This window comes from Leptidea sinapis, chromosome 22, assembly GCF_905404315.1.
Source record: "Leptidea sinapis chromosome 22, ilLepSina1.1, whole genome shotgun sequence".
In the NCBI taxonomy this organism is placed as follows: Eukaryota; Metazoa; Arthropoda; class Insecta; order Lepidoptera; family Pieridae; genus Leptidea; species Leptidea sinapis.
The window spans coordinates 9,856,628-9,875,268 of NC_066286.1; the positions used below are offsets into that span (position 1 = coordinate 9,856,628).

At 35.7% G+C, this 18,641-nt stretch overlaps 1 protein-coding gene across 1 annotated transcript in view; it reads right to left on the bottom strand.

Annotated features, from left to right (window-relative positions):
- Positions 1–18,641, bottom strand: part of LOC126970799 (brain tumor protein) — a 578,011-nt gene that overhangs the window by 511,411 nt on the left and 47,959 nt on the right. Inside the window, exon 2 of the mRNA XM_050816916.1 lies at positions 7,494–7,518. The gene's annotated coding sequence lies outside the window, so the exon portion shown is untranslated. The remainder of the gene's footprint in view (positions 1–7,493; positions 7,519–18,641) is intronic.

The following is an 18,641-nucleotide window of genomic DNA, read 5'->3' on the forward strand; positions in this document are numbered from 1 at the left end:
GATGGAAATTTTAGTAGACTCAAAAACCGCTTGGATGTATTGTATATTAAACAGTTCTGACATAATATATCTTCCGGCTTCATATCAGATTAGACCGAATATTTTTGAAAATATATGCTTCAGTGATTTATATATGATTCTAAATGTGATGATGATAAATGATAATTGAAAATATATGATTCAGGAAGACACAGTATTCGTAAGTCCCCCACAAGATGGACCGACAATCTGGTCAAGAGAATACGTTGGATGTGGACAACGCTGGACCAATCGTCGTGGCGATTTTGGGGGAGGCCTTTGTCCAGCAGTGGACGTCTTCCAGCTGAAATGGATACTAAAGTGTAAACAAACAAAACGAGTGAGAGACAAAATCATCTCTATCAGAGTAAGAGAAAGATAGAAAAGAAAACCGAATCTATTAATAATAATAATATAATAATAAATTTCTTTATTGAGGCAACAGAGGCCCATATTTTGTTAGCTTAAAAACTATGTTAGTATGTCACACATAAAATTTGAAACACAAAATTTTATGAACGATGCGGGGCTTGAACCCACGACCTCCGGCGTTCCGTGCCGGTGCTCTAACCGACTGAACTAACTGTTCGAGTACCGCCTTGTTACAAAATTCTGTTTGCTTTGTTCAACTCTCAGGTTGTGGCTTCATCTACAGGATCCACTTTTACAGTTGATAACCCGCTCAATCCCAATATTTGCATATAAGAAAATTTACTTGAGATGTCGCTCTTGTAAATCTAATCAATATGTTATGTTTTTAAAGTGATAAACTCACTTCTAGGATTAATACACTTAATGTTAAGGAGTAATTATTGATACTGTAACCGATTTTAATTGGCAAGTCGTACTAACTCAGCCACGCATGGCATTAGCTCCTTAAATATTGTGAATATGAAACCACTAGCCTACACACTTAACAAATAAAAAATGGTCTCGCGTTATTGACGGGCAGGTCAAGGTTTGTATATTTGGTAAAGTTGTTCAGATCTAAGAAGAACGGGTGCAAGACCTAGCAGGTTTTTTATTTTCGTGATAATATTATTTTAGTAGTAAAGTTGCCTGAGTTCGCTCCACTTACACGGTGTGATATCATTAAGAAAGGTCCAAATGGTATTACCCGCCGCAATGGCAAGCGTCCTGATGGAATGACGCTGGTGGCTTGGGCACGGGGAAGTTTGCTGGTGTGGGACGCGACCTTCGTCGACACTCTGGCTCCTTCTCATGTCCAAGTTACGTCAGTTGGTGCTGGGGCTGCTGCTTCGACTGCCGAAGACAGCAACCGTGGCAAATATGTTGTTCTCAGTGAGTCATACATCTTTGTGCCGTTTGGTGTCGAGACACTTGGCCTGTGGGGCCCAGAGGCGCGGAGAATGTTCAAAATGCTATCTTCCCGCCTCAATAATGCTGCTGGAAACCCAAGCGCTGGCAGCTATTTCGGTCAACGGATCAGCCTTACTATCCAACGCGGTAATGCTGCCAGTATTCTTGGTACGCTTCCACGTAATGATAGTTTTAATTTTATGTAGCCGTAGTATTGTAAATATAATAGTTAGTTACCCTTACCACATAAACGCATTTTAACTTTACTTTTACGTGGTAGAAATAATACTGGTTTCTCATGGTTGGCTTACAGTGCCCAGGTTACATCAACAGCTATCCATGGGAATATTAATCACTTTTTTAATAATCAATTGTGTAATACAAATTTAAGTGGACCTTCTAGAAACTGTTGCGTGCAGCCCCTTATCTTATGTCGCACCCTAACCAGTAATAACCAGTTCTCGTGTTAAACATTAAATTACATTAATAATGTTTATTCAGGTTACTTTATTGTTATTTAAGTAATATGATTTATGAAGTCACATGACGTTAAAGTTCTTATTGTCAATGAAATTAAAATTAGTCAATGTTATAAAATTTTATCCTTACATTAAGGATTGATAATTACGTTCTAATCCTTCAATAAGTGTTTTATTTAAATACTTAATAAAATAAATCTAAATTATACTTCTAAATTAAAACTAATTTTTAATCTTTCATTAAGAAAGCTTTTTTTTTAATTCTTTTTATGGAAAAAGAAGACAAAGACAAACGATCACCTGGTGTTAAGTGATCACCGCCGCCCACATTCTCTTGCAACACCAGAGGAATCACAGGAGCGTTGCCGGCCTTTAATGAAGGTGTACGCGCTTTTTCGTTGAAGTTACCCGTTGATGTCGTATCGTCCCGGAAACACCGCACAAGGAAGCTCTAAAAACTGTTTTGCATAAATGTGCAACACTCGCGTTTATCAAAGAAAATATTATTAAGAATTAATTTTATAAGACTTATGCCACTAGTATTGCCATAACCTCGTCATAACTTCTTTCTATCTAATATATAAAATTCTCGTGTCATGGTGTTAAACTTTGAACTCCTCCGAAACGGCTTGACCGATTCTCATGAAATTTTGAGTGCATATTAGGTAGGTCTGAGAATCGGACATCTATTTTTCATCCCTCTAAATGTTAAGGGTGGTCCACACGAAATTAATTTTTAAATTTTTTTTGACATTTTTTTTTATTTTTTTTTAACTTATGAGTCAGCATTAAAAATACATACAACTTCAAATTTTCACCAATGAACAGTTACTTTTGTATCGCAATTTTAATATCGGCAACACAACGTTTGCTGGGTCAGCTAGTAGAATATAATAGCGTACAGACGACTGTACAGCCCGATAAGACGCAACCAATTTAGATTTGTCAATCAGGTAACAACAGATTCGCTTTCCTTTTCTACCTTGCTGTATCTCCGTTATTATGTCCTTCTCTGTTTCTCCTTTGTTTGTCTACACGCTAATGTATTGCAAGCGGAGAAGCAAAGGTACTGACATAGTCCAGATAGTTGCGAAACTGAAGTGCCTGTGGGCAGGGCACATAGCTCGACAGACAGATGGCTGTTGGGGCAGTAAACTCCTCGAATGGCGACCATATACCGAAAGACGTAGTGTTGGTAGGATACAACATGGACCGACGATCTGGTCAAGATCGCCGGAATAGGTTAAGGGCAGCGCGGGACCAATCGTCATGGCGACCTTTTGGGGGAGGCCTTTGTCCAGCAGTGGACGTCTTCCGGTTGAAATGATGAATAATGATGATGGGCGCAACTTAAGTTTGACAACTCGTATATAATTTGTTATGTTTTTAGTGATAACCCTCACTTCCAGGATTAATACACAAATAAAATTTGTAAATCCAACTGAGCTAACCGTTCGAATGACGTATCGTCATAAAATCTTGTATGCTTTGTTCAACTTCAGGTTGTGGCTTCATCTACAGGATCTACTTTACACTTGATAGCCTGCTTAACCCCAATATTTGCATATTAGGAAATTGACTTGAGATGTCGCTCTTGTAAATCTAAACAATTTGTTATGTTTTTAAAGTGATAACCCTCACTTCCAGGATTAATACACAAATAAATTTGAAAAACAAACATTCATAAAATTTTGTTTTTCAAATATATAAATAATAAATATAATTTCGTATATATTAAGATAAAAGAAATAAAACAAAATAATACACCCACAGGTGTTTTACCTTTGCAAAAGGGATTACCTTGAAAAATAGATCGCAGAAATATAAAAAATAAAATAATACAACCCCAGTGGGAATATTCGAAAGAAACGGAGTAATTAACAGACTTAGAACTCTTGTTTTTATTTCTGTGACCGAAAGAAATCTTAAAATATTTCTTGCTTTAATAACTGAAGAGGAATTGCGAAGTCTCTCCGACTTGGTTTCTTAAAGTTGTTAATACTTAAGGACGTTAAGGTGAGCTGGTTACTGAATAGTGCAACCATTATATTTTACTTAGCTTTCGACCGAATATCGTTTGAAAGAACTTTAGTAGAACATTCGGTAAACATTAACTGCCTTATTCATAATAAAACGCTTTTCGAAGTTATAAAGCTATATTAGTTATAACGTGTTTTAAGCCTATCAAACGTTCGATAAATTTTCCATAACTAATACGTCTCTATAGTACGCAATATTGCCATTTTGTACAAAGAAAATGTCAATGGTTTGTCAGTTGTCAAAAGTCGATGTCAAAATAATTTCAAACTTCAAAAATCAAAGTTTTAAGGTCTGTCGGTTGTCAATCTATGACGGATATCCAACAAATTTGAGCGGGAAGCTATTTATCACATTATTTAACGAACAGCTGATCGATGTCCGCCATTTTTTTTTGCGTTCAAGTGCTTAAAATAGTTTTATAGAAGGGTCCTAGCTATTATAAGTCACGTCAGTTTTATCGAAGAGATAATGAGCGTTTTAGCTCTAATATGCGATTATGAATACCATTTTTTAACAAGCGGATATTAGCGATGTTTTAAAACTCCGCTAAGTCATTATGAAATTAAGACTGTAAAAATTCGGACGAACTTATATCGTTTAACTGGTAGCGACTAGTTGGGTATTGTTTATGTAAAAATATTGTTTTAAAAGAATAAGGGACCGGACGAACAGGACGTTAAGCTGCCGATAATACATACGCCCTGCCTGGGATTCTTAAAAACCCAAAAATTCTGAGCGGAACTACAACACCACAGCACTTTACAGCTTTGGCCGCACACTTGTATCCTACAAATATTTACCTGCAAAACGGGTAAGCCAGGGTAGAAACACCCGTATTTTCTGCACTCCGAATTGCAGTGCGTCATACTAGCACATGAGTAACTAGGTACAGAGCATAAGCTAATTAAGAGAGGACAAAATTTTTATTGAAGGGAAGTGTTATAAACGTAAACTTGCAGTATTTGAATTGAACAATATTAAATAAAACCTACCTACTTAAAATATGATAATTTTTTTTTTCGTATTATTCATGCATACAGTACAGTAAACAATCATATTATTATTAATATAATATCACTTTTTATGTTAAAATAAATATTCAAGCTTGCAAAATACATGTATAAAACAATACGTGCTAATCTTGAGATTGTCAACTGCCGGTGCGATCGTTAACCTGTTATTTACAGTTCTCGCCGCGTACGCAACAAGCGGCCACTGGACACTCAACATGCCCCGGATCATTAGTAGTACAGAAGTTAACCATGTGATACTAGTACCGATAGTCTAGCGATCGTCGCTATTCCTAAACTCGTTGCAATTGTTTATCAACTCTCAGAGAAAAGAGTATACATTTTGCTTGATTTTGAAAAGATACAGAAATTGCAGTAAAGAAAATTAGATGAATCAAAAATGCTTAATTTAAGCTTTTTCGAACAAAGATATTTATCATTATTAAAAGATAATTTGGTTGAAGTCCAAGATGATTTGGTGAAACTCGACGGGAATCAAAATTTATATTTGTTGTTGGCCATTTTTTTCGAGAACGCCGCTAGCCAAACGACAACAGTGGATGGTGCGCGCCATAGGGCCATGTTGACCGAGTTTTTTCTGCCGCAATTGGACGAATTAGGACTGCAGGACATGAGGTTTCAACAGGACGGAGCAACGGCACACACTCCGCGAGCCACAACCGATATTCTGAAGGCGGTGTTCCCGGGTCGCCTCATCTCTCGTTTTGGCGATTTGCACTGGCCCACAAGATCGCCCGATTTAACCGTTTCAGACTTTTTTTGTGGGGTTTTTTGAAGTCTCGTGTTATCGTAAACAAGCTCGATACTCTGGAAGCCCTCAAGGACAAGATTTGACACGAGTGCGAGAACCTATCGCCCGAAGTTCTCGCTGAAATGATGAAAAATGCCATAAAACGAGCCCATTTGGCTATCAATTGTGACGGCGCCCATTTGGCCGATATCATATTCTCGACTTGACCACTACAATTCTAAAGGTTCAAATAAACATAATCGAAAAACAGAATAGAAGTTTTTCATTTAGAAAAAAAAAGAGAGCCAAACAACATCGGCCCAACCTGTATATCATCACCATATTGTTTTATTGTATGCATATAGCAATGCTTTGTTTTTGGCAGTTTAACAATTGAATCTATTTTAGCAAACAATAGCCCTTGTTTTCAATTAGCAATAACTGTGTCACTTCTATAAACTATTTCAAAATAAATATTTTTAAGGTAAGATTCGGATTCTTGCGATCGCGACGCGCGACAGTTTCCAGCGACAGAGAGCTACAAATGCGACTTACTGCTTTGCATGAATTGATTTGAAGCAGCTTGGTCGCTAGTCGCTACGGGAGCAGCGCCATCTCGTGACGCGGGCCAAACTCTCACAGAAATAAGCGATTTGCTCGATTGTATGAAACGTGCAGTCATTGATAGATTGACAGGCGATGGCTATAATCTTGTAAGAAACAGAAAAAGCCGAAACCCACTAAGTTTGCAACTGATTGCTTTCAATCTGAGGCGGAATATACTTCGTCGCCAAGCGGAGTACTGTAATGACTACTATTTCAAACTTATGTCAAATGAGTGCACGTTTCAAACTTAATTAAATTTCAATTTTTGCTTAGTCCCGTCTCTTATTACGTAGTATTTACATCCTCTTTGATGCGGTAAAGAAATGGCTACGTTTTCTACGCACCAAGAAGAGATATTGATATAATTAATTGATAAAAACCCACCCTTACATAATTTAAATCTCCAATATTATAAATATAATATAGTAAGGGAAGAAAGTAATCAAAAACGCATCGAAGAAAATTTATCTTACAATAGTTTTTCTGTTTGCGGTAATTTTCCGACACGATATGCTGAGCAATAAAACACCAACAAAAATTGCTAGTGGTCGCGATTGCTGACACCGGAATGCTTCTTTGCTATACTACTCCACAGCTGAATATCTAAGTGATCCGACAGCCTGGGACTAGATTATGATTATTTTATAGCAATAGCAATGACATTACAATATAGTATATTTGATTAAAATGAGCGCAAAAGAAATGCTGGGAGAGTTCACTTAGAGCGGCATTTATTTCAGAAGCGGTAGTAGTATCTTGTATATTAGAAATGATATCGAAAAGAATTATAAAGGAATCAATTTTGAGAAAATAAATGCCTTTTATGCCATTTACTACTATACTACTAGTCGCTAGGTCTCAGGCGACTAGAATCGCAGCTATCCTATCGCTGTCGCTGGTCGCTGGTCGCTAACATCGCAACGCTACCTTACGTATCTAGGCAACGGATCAAACTGTTCACAGAGTACTGAATAGCCATCAGCTCTCCGCATTACACTGTTTCACTGCTATTTGCAATATTACTAATACTATTTAAACTCTAAAGTTTTCTTACTTTTATAAACAGCTATTTGCTTCAGCTTAAAATAAACTCTTATAAATTTCCTTGATTAAATTCAAATAGATGGAGAGAAATAAATTACACGGAATACTTGGAGTTTATTGGAAATTCTTTGCAAAAACTTGATTAACTCCCGTTAATATTAGAGTATTTGTACTCGTTTATCGTTACAAAGTATTGTATAATATTTACAGTTTATACAGACTTACCTTTTTTCCTTCGAAGATGAACTACCTGAAATAACAATTTAAAAGTTATTACTTAATAAAATGGTATAGCAATTTTCATATTTATTAATGCACAAAATCATTCATGCCACATTTTCCACTCTTAAGGCCTATCGCAGATGACACACTTTTTATGCGATTGAGTCTGCGGCGCGCAAAATGTCTTTGGCAGATATTACACAGACTCAACACACACGACGTACACTTTCGCTCATTTTGTCGGCAGAACTGCAGGGATGTACACGCAATGGAAGTACAGAGATTGCGCTGTATTATTTCGGACTTGAGATTTAGAAAAAGAAGAAGAAAAAGAGAATTTTGGGTTAATCCTATTCTTTCAGAAAGATTAAAGGGAGTGTTTCATATTAAATATTCAGTTCTAAAACTATATCCAAATATGTTTGCACACTTCATCCCACAATTACTCTGCCAAAGATGTATCATACAGTGCTGGTCTGTTTTCTATTTCTTGTATCATCACCATGTTACTCGTCAATCACTAGCAACTGCAAACAACAGACTAAATTGTGCGTCGTCTGCGTTAGCGCGTGTAGGCGGAGAACGTTATATGTTTTTGGCGCACTTTTTGTACGGCGCGGTCTGTCAGATCTACGAGGATATTTTGTGTGTCAGACATTTTGCGTGTCTCCTGCGTTACTGCATATAATTCTATATGTTTTATAATCACAGACTAAAAAGTGTGTCACGGATAGTCTGCCGTCTGCGATAGGCCTAAGGATGATATTTTTGATAAAATAATAAAAGATAACCCTTCATTAGTTTTAGCGACTAGTAGTAAAAGTAGTGATTTACCCCCTTATTCATAATGGTCCGCTAACTTTAAACAGCCGCTTAGGAGTGTTTGTCTCATTCTGACTTAGGTCAATAGAAGAAGACAGAGTGAGAATTAGCAATGCTTTAAGTTAGCAGACTATTATGAATAAGGGGGTTAGTATTAATAAGAACGGCGTCATGAAACAATGCGCAAATTTGTTGAAATCGAGTATTGTACGAGAAAAAAAAATTCATTGGTAAGTCTTTTTTAGACTAAACTTCTGTTGTTTTAAATATAATTTATATGGCGACCAATTTCCACTATTTGATTTTTAAGATATGCGTTTGCGTTCAAATTTACCACACTGATTGCATTAATAATAATCTTATATTTCGTTTTTATAGTCATTGGACTTTTGAAATTATAATGAGCTTAAGCCAAGACTAATGCAAAAGTCGAGTTTGTGTTTTATCACACTCAGGAAAGTTTTACGTAAATATAGTCTACCTACCAGTGGGAGGCTCCTTTGCACAGGATGCCGGCTAGATTATGGTTTCGGTCGGAAGGGCGCCGTAGCTAGTGAAATTACTGGGCAAATGAGACTTAACATCTTGTCTCAAGGTGACGAGCGCAGTTGTAGTGCCGCTCAGAATTTTTGGGGTTTCAAGAATCCTGTGCGGCACTGCATTGTAATGGGCAGGGCGTATCAATTACCATCAGCTGATCGTCCTGCTCGTCTTGTCCCTTATTTTCATAAAAAAAAAAGTCTAAGACCGCTCTAATGATCTCAGCCTAATTACCAGTGGGAGGCTCCTTTGCACAGGACCGGCTAGATTATGGGTATCACAACGGCGCCTATTTCTGCCGTGTAGCAATAATGTGTAAACATTATTGTGTTTTGGTCTGAAGAGCGCAATAGCTAGTGAAATTACTGGGCAAATGTGACTTAACATCTTATGTCTTAATGCGCAATTGTAGTGCCGCTCAGAATTTTTGGGTGTTTCAAGAATCCTGAGCGGCACTGCATTGTAATGGGTAGTGCGTGTCAATTACCATCAGCTGAACGTCCTGCTCGTCTCATCCCTTATTTTCATTAAAAAAAAAGACGAATATGTATAACCGACTTAGTCTTAGCTACGTTTAATAAATAACTCTCTCATTCAAACTTCCAATTTGTTTTAGTTACGTTTTAATGTGGGAGCGTTATTTTTCATTAAACACTAGTTAATTTAGAACGTAGACTCGGAACTCCCAACTAATTTACTCCACTGTACTAAAACTGTTTCTATTTACAAGTTACCAGGTAATTTGCTTAAATGATTTATGCTTCAAGTATTCCTGTTAGTGTATTTTTTCGCAAACCTCCGAGGGATGAACGTACATCTCGTGTTTATTAAGGTTTGCACGTTTATTACAAAAAAACATCATTAGTAGTACCATCTTCGACAATACTTCACTAAAATTCTTTCCCAGAACATCATCTCCAACATCTGGATGTGTTGCGTACCTCAACATTGTGGTTTTCTTGAAACTTTCTTGTACCAACAAGCATGTGGAACGAGCTTTTTTTGCGGTGTTTCCGGGACGATACGACATTTGTGGTGACTCATTTGTCTCTCTCTTCCAAAAAAAACTCACAATGAAAATAACCTAAATTATTAAGTAATTCTAACTATTATTACATAGATAGAGACAATAGAACGCCACTTGCTTCTATCATTACAAACCTCACGCGTTTCCTCTACATTCAATACTCTTTTCATACATGCTCGCCGGTTGCGGATCCTTCGGACCTTTCCTTTTCTCAAAATGTCCTTATTATCTCCATCTTTAACTATTATTATAAATGAAAATTTATGTCTATCTGCACTACTAAATCGAATATAATGAAATACATATAACACACTCATTTTAAGGAGTGCGGAAAAGGAAATCGGATTTAAATAAAACACTTTTTAAAGTATTATAAAGCGTCGAACAAAATGACGAAATAACTATGTAACTACTTATTATAATAAAAATGTTACTTTTACGCAAAAACGAATGTAAAAACACAATAATTACGCGCGATTTAATCCTTTAAAAACTGCTTTATTTAAAAATATAAATTTCTAAAGTTTACCGGGCACAATTTACTAGATTTTTTTAAGAGATCCCAAGCGAGCGCAGTTTTAAAGAGACAAAGTCGCCGACAGTAGCTAGCATTCAATATTTAAAAAAAAGTAATTTACTTATTGATAAGAAGGTGTTTTCCTTCTTAAAGTCTACCCTTAGACCGGCGAAGGCCATATTAAGGTCACGGTGTCCAATTAGTAAAACTCTGGACCCATCCAGAAATATTTCAATTTCGTATTCAAAATCTCTCAAAAGGATAGGGAAACAATAAATTTCGCCACAAAAACGTCGACCTGAGACCCTCTCTCGTAAATAAAAACATTCTGTACCATTGTATATCTTACGCAAAACTCTTAACCCAAAAAATATGTTTTAACTTTATAAATCGTCGGAGGGCACATGAAAAATGGCTTCTCTCAAAACGTTTGTCTTTTGCCCCACATTTACTTTCGCCAAATTTAATTCTATTTACATTGGGGGATAATAAACAGTGATATATTTCGGACTCTCCTAATGTTTCAGAGTTAATTCGCTGCTCCTTTCTTGTATGGGTTAATTTACTTTGTTTTATTGAAAATAATCAAACAATTATATATTTAACTGCATTATGATTAAAATAACTCAAACATTATCTCATAAGTTAATTTGTTAGTAAGACAGTACGGCTTTTTAAAGTCATTATTTCAATTTATCATAAACACGGAACACTTCAAATAACAATAAAAAAGTTTGATTTTGTTTTTGTGTACAAAAAACAGCAAACGAGCATACAATTGAATTAATAGTCAAATCTCAACCCTAGAGTAGTCACAGGGGCGTTGTCTTTTAGTTTTTTATGGAAGAGGAGGACAAAAGAGCGTGCGGGTCGCATTATGTTATGTGATCACCGCCTTTCACATACTCTTGCAACACCAGAAGAATCACAGGAGCGTTTCCGGCCTTTATGGAAGGTGTACGTGCTTTTTTTGAAGGTACCCACGTCGTATCATCCCGGAAACACTACACAAGGAAGTTCATTCTACAGCTTTGTTGAACGTGGAAAATAGTTCCTTGAAAACACTATGGAATACCGTTGAACGCCACACATCCATATGGTGAGGATGATATCCTAATCTAAGGCTTGACTTGCTAAGGTGGAATTCGGCAACAGGAATCAGCTCAAATAGCTTTTCAGAACATTCCCCATGCGGTAGAAGACGCTACGAAGAAGCTACGTTTCTACGCAATGTCATGAGATCTAGCCGTTCACAGATCACTGGGTCCCCTACAACTCGAGGAGTTCTGCGTTACATGCGGTCAAATGGTTCGAGCTGATACTGGGGTGCCCCATTTCAGAAATGACAGAATAATACTCCATATATGGTCTTAGCTACGCTTTGTAGAGCGCTTGAATGTTGGCAGGCTTGAAGTATTGCCGTGCTCTATTTACGACGCCCAACTTCTTCGAAGCCAATTTGGCTTTGCTCTCCAGGCAGCATTGGCAATCGCTCGAGATTTCGAGACCCAGTTTTCAGATATTATGATTATCTATCGATCGACGATCAGTGATCTGTTGACTTTAATGATAAGAGATGATGATACGTTCATCTGGTGCTAAGAGATGTGCGCTGCCTATTACAAAGCAGTGCCGCTCAAGATTCATTATTGATCCCAAAATCCTAAACGGCATCGCAATTACACTCATAACTATGAGACATGTTCACTCTCATTAGCATACCAGTTGGAGCCTCCTTTGCACATGATGCCGGCTAGATAATGAGCACCACAACGGCGCCTTTTTCTGCCGTGAAGCAGTAATGTGTAAGCATTAATGTGTATCGGTCTGAAGGGCACTGTAATTAGTGAAATTACGGGGCAAATGAGACTTAACATCTTATGTCTCAAGGTGACGACCGCTATTGTAATGCCGCTCAGAAATTTTTGGGTTTCACAAGAATCCTGAGCGGCAATTCATTGTAATGGGCAGGGCGTATCAATTACCATCAGCTGAACGTCCTTCTCGTCGCGTCCCTTATTATCATAAAACAATTACTAATTTCACTATCTACAGCGCCCTTCAAACCATAAGACAAATAGTGCTTACAAACTATTGGATGGTGGCAGCAAGGCGCTGTGATAGCCTTCTAGAATTCAAGAAATAAGAGACCTTACGCTGGTAAAACTTGTGATTTACTACCAACGAGAGAAACCATAAATACAGAACTCAATCGGATTACTCAATTAATCCCAAAATAAATGAAATTAAAATGCAACAGTTTGCTCCACAAAGTTTGTTTATTAGTGAGCACGTTATCGGCGGCTAGTTCCGAGAATTGCTTATTACGCATCCACCACTGTGAGCGTGGATTAAGTTATAAAATAAAGCGATTTGTTATTACTATATTATCATAAATTATAATAAAATTATTAAAAGTTCTTTTTTGTGAATATTACAAAATATATATTACAAACTACTAACTATTGTTAAAATTCACCAATAATTACACGTGTTGTTATTATAATAATTTAAAAAGTCATTATCTTACTCATTTTATTAATTTCGATTAATTAACATTCTGCTGGAAACCTTGTTTTGGAATCAAAATAGTCATCTTTGCTTACGAAGCAAGGAAAACGGCAAGGTAGCCAAGGTGAGAGTCAATGGTTTTGTACCTATACTGACTATACCAATATTTTCAATAAAGCGTCTGTCCTCCTAATGACCCTAAAATAACACTGGCAACCGTTTAGGCTGGAACAATATTAGTAGGCTATTCTACAGCGTATATATTTTACAGTGGTACTACCCCGGGACTGCATTGCACGTAAAGGCAGTATATTGCTTTTAAATGCCGGATATCATATATACTACTATCTTCGCGCCTCAATAAAGCTACAGGAAACCTAAGACCTGGCAGCTATTTCGGTCAACGGATCAGCCTAGCTATCCAACGCGGAAATGCTGCCAGTATTCTTGGTACGGTTCCACGTAATGATAGTTTTAATTTTATGTAGTCATAGTATTGTAAATATAGTTATAAGATTTGTTTTGTTTGAATAAATGATCATAGTTGATCATACCAGATGATATAGTGTATGATCATTATAATTATCACTCATATAGCATCTATTGCCATTTTTATTACTAGGATGCGGCAGGCTTCTTATATAAAATTGTCAAAGGTCATTTGAAAGGCAGATTTTTGTGGCATAAAAGATCTTATGAGATACCAAGCTCATATCAAAATCTTACGTAATCACTGTCGCCTGTATTCACTTATAGCACTTTAAGAATTACATAAACGCTACATCCTATGACTTATATCAATCAACATTTGTCGGCTTTCGGCTTATCGTAGTTTGGTACTTTGTCCTCGGTGTATTGTGAAATGAAAGGTTATTACCACCCTCATAGCGACGGAGCCTTGATTACGAGCCCTTATGACAGCTTACTTGGATGATAACACTTTGATAACTTTACGCAGGATTCTTTGATGAAATTTGAATTAAGGCGAAGACTGACTAGGATTGTAAATGCTACAACCGACGCTACAATATTTGCGTTGATAAAAGTTAGCTAAGCTGCAAAGGGGCATTTGTTTTACTGATTTTCTTTTGTTTATTCAAAATTTACAGATTAAATTGAATATTTGTTCGGTTTAAGTTTTAGAAAAGTACTAATTCTATTAAACTTTAAAAAAAGGATGTTTTATCGCTGAAAATTCAGAGATTTTTGACTCCTTGACTTGTGGAAAGCAACTTCCAAATTTTTTATTGGATATTTCAAATTATATATAAATATTCTATTCGGTTCAAAATTTTCTTTATGTCCTTCTTTGTGCACTGTAATTTTTGCGTCGGAATATTTTTTTGCGTTTTGTTGTAATCGACTCTCTAAGAAACCAATTTTTGTGGATATTGAGATATGACTTGGTGAGCTTGAAATAATTCATTTGATTGTAGGTTTTGTTTTAGGCGTTTGGCAGAATTTTATTGAAATGTATGTAGATCGCATTGCAAAGATTTGGAAATTCAAATTCAAAATAGGATTTAAAATCACTTAATGAACGTCAAAAACTATCAACCATTATAAATAGTCATGCATCACACCTGAGAAAAACGGGCGCAAGAAAATGATGACTATAATGGGATTTTTAAATATATTCATCCGACATAAAAAATGAGGATTTGACAATGTCTGTTTGTTTGTTCATCATACATCCGCCGTTTATGCACCACTTTGCATTTTTTTCTCGTTTCAAAGTGTATTAAGATGTTAAGTCTCATTTGCCCAGTAATTTCACTAGCTACGGCGCCCTTCAGTCCAAAACACAGTAATTCTTACACAAAACTGCTTCACGGCAGAAATAGGTAAGTACAAATACACCATGTGTTGGACAAACACATCAAGATTTCTAAATTGTACGTCATTCGAACGGTCAACTAAGTGGTGAAGGTGCTGGGGCATATCCAGTGACGGGGGGTTTCGAATGCCTCATCATCCATAAAGTTTTGGTGAACAATTTAAATTTGTATAACTAAAAGTACTCATATATAAGTAAATAAAAGCACTTAACAAAACCAACTCATTTCTTTTGAAATCACTTTCGCGAGACAATATTTAAGTCGTAAAAAGCACAAATCTTGCGTGAATCTCGGAGTCCTACAAAAAATTCACAATTTAACAGATTCACTTGCTCACAGCGCCATTTGTCCGGGATTTCAAAGTCAAAAGGTGTGACAGTATAAAATAGGCCTTCTCTCGTCCTTCATTTAGTGAGTGCCAAGATAAATGTCTTGGTATAACGTTTGTAAATTACGGTTCGTTATTCGTCAGCGCATAATTTCATTTTTAACCGACTTCAAAAAAGGAGAAGATTCTCAATTCAACTGTATTTTTTTTTGTTTTTTACCTCAGAACTTTCGACTAGGAGAACCGATTGAAATGACACACAATAATTCAATTTAGATCACAAAAAATATGGAGGGATATTTGAAATTCGAACGATGATGATGATGACTTTTACTCGTAAATAATCACGTACTTTTCAACGATTACACCTAGCCAGGGCTTCATAAATAAAAACTTTTTTTACAATACTTTCTGAGTGGGCTATTGACCATCTTATTTAGCTCGTGAAATATCAGGATACAGTAACTAACAAAAGGTTCTGATGACCATCTTGTATGGAATGCTTCACCAGATTCACTTACTGACCAAATGATACTGTCTTCATACAATACAATGCTTCACTTAAGGGGTTGAATGGATGTTTCTCATAGATTCTATAATTAGATACTTGTTAGGCCTACTACTTGGTTAAGTCGAGTTAGTCAAGCCTTTGTTGGGCGTTGCTTCAACAAAATGAACCCAGAAAATGACACACAATAAAAGCGGTAGCTGGCAGAAATGGTAGACCACAATGGAAGAAGTTGGAAATGGTGTTTGTCAAATAAGTAAAGTAAATTATGCATTTATTCTTGTCAACACAAAACATATATACATGGTAAAATTAAGAAATTAAAAATAGGATGTCAAGAAAAGGACACCCACTCAGCATTTTTGTAATTGAAACTAGAATCACCCCAATTCCAACACTGGTTTTCAGTAGGTACCTACCAAGTCGAACTGTTGGCAGTAGCTGTAGACAACAAGGTTCCTTTTGATATAGGTCTTAAAAGTGGCCGTCTAAAAATAGTAGAAAAAGAGAAGAAACTAAAAAGATTTTTCGTTATTGAATTAAAAAGGACTGTGGATGTTATATTTTTTACACATTATCACATAAATGCTTATATTATTACACTCTTTATTATAATTTTATCATATTTTCTACATTTATATATATATATAAAAACAGTATTACAAATATAAACGTAAAAAAATAGAGTTCTGCTGGCGTTGGTCACGACTATTCCGCCGGTGGTTAGGGCGACAGACTGAGGAATTTTCGCACGATGCATGCCGTTCCCAAAACAGCTGATTTCTGTTACAGACCCTTAATCCAGTTACTAAGCTAGAGCCTCTTGAGATGATGGTCGAGGCTCATTCGTCATGGTCGATTGTCGTTTACAGAAACGCCTATTGGGACAATTATTATTGAATCAACATCCCACATGTCAGTAACCTCGTGTGCCAGGTGAGGTACTTCGACAATATTATATTATTATTAAGTTGGTATATTATCAACCTCCAAAAACGACACCTAATTCGCTAAAATATTAGAACTGTCCGTATTCAGAGCATCCGCCCGTAAATCACAGAAACTAGACGCTACCGGACAAATGTTCTTAATAAATCTCTGAGATCATTTAACATTTTCGCTTGCTTGTTAAAGTATAGGCGAGTTTTAAAATTAGTACGAACCCAAGCGAAATGAAATGTTTTAATTAAGATTTACTTTTGATCTAATACGTCGTTACTTATTCATATCTGCAGTACGTTTTATATGTGGAGAAAATTATATGGGAAAACATATGAATTAGTAAATTTTGAATTGTCGTTAACAAGCAAAAATAAATTCAAGTTCACTTTAATTACGATTTAAATTCTTCATTAAAATGAAGTATTTAAATCGGAATTTATATATATATATATATATATATATATATATATAAAATTTAAATTTTTTATTATTTATATATATATATATATATAAAATTTAAAAATTTTATTTTTAAATTTTATATATTTTTTGGCGAATTTTAAAAGGGCGCAACGGTGGAATTTGAAAAATAAGCCATAAACCAAATTGGTAGTTTCATGTCGACACGATCAGTGATTTAGGCGTAAAAGAGACCATTTTTATTATATCTATACTAATATTATAAAGCTGCAGTGTTTGTTTGTTTGTTTGTTTGAACGCGCTAATCTCTGGTACTACTGGTCCGATTTGAATGATTCTTTCAGTGTTGGGTAGTGCATTTTTCGAGGAAGGCTATAGGCTATGTTTTTTTTTCAAAATTAGGGATCCGTAATAAAATTGCTATTTTGTAACACAAGGTGTAAAATCGAAAACCTATTTTTGCGTGCGCTGCAAAAACTATTGACAATAGAACAAAATGATGTACAGGCTATAATATAGGCAATATTTTATTACTTATAAAACTATCGCGTGAATTATACTTTATATGGCAAAAAACGTTTGCCGGGTCAGCTAGTATATATATAGAAGATATATACCAGCTAATAGAGACAAATGGAAAAATTACCAAACTCGATGGCAAGCGTTCTGATGACATTTTCCTTGTGGCTATGGCACGGGGAATGTCACCGACGATCTGGTCAAGATCGCCGGAATACGTTGGATGAGGGTAGCACACGACCGATCGTCGTGGAGATCTTTGTGGGAGGCCTTTGTCCAGCAGTGGCCGTCCTCCGGCTGATGGTGATGATGGTGATTATGACACATGTAGGAACTCATATAAATGTAAAATCTAACACGTCCCTTTTTTACAATTTTAGTAATAAGAATATAACATTTAGGTCTTAGTGAGAAATATGTTATGATTAGATAGTTTTATTAGTTTATTGTTGGTATTTTTATAATTAATTGTATCTGTTTTTTCTCCAAACAAATAAGTATATTTTATAGTTACATAAGTCTTAATAGCCTATCCTAGCTATTTAAATCAAAAATCTTTTAGTTAATTAACACTGTTTAATGATATTAATAGAGTAAAAAAGTTCAATATATTTATATCACTTCACCTTTTTACTGCGAAAGTACTAATCTTGAAAATATATCTTAAATAACTTGACTCAAACTTTAAGTGTAAAACTTAAGGTTCTAAATCATGAACTTTGACAAAAGAAAAATACCTGTTCATAAAAATCTCTTATCTCTATTGAAAGTAGGCGAGGCGAGTTATAAATGATGATTACATTTCACCAATTTTATTTTGAAATGGGGTCATTAAGTGTCAAGTTTCAAGTTCAAGTTTAGTTTGATAACTTGAAGTAATTTTTTTATATCCCTACTTCTATACATATATAATGAAAATGGTCTTTGTTTGAGACTCTTTCACGCCTAAACCACTGATCGTATCGACATGAAACTACCACCATTCGATGCGAAATTTACCCTAGATGGTTTATAGCTACTAGTTATTTTTCCGATTCAAGTGTTCCTTCATTAATTTATTTCCTTTTAAAACTTGCCCAGCGAAGCAGGCGGGTTTATAAATGTAAATGTAAGTTTGTTACGCTTTCACGCCTAAACCATTGGACCGATTTTGATGAAATTCAGTATAGAGACAGAATA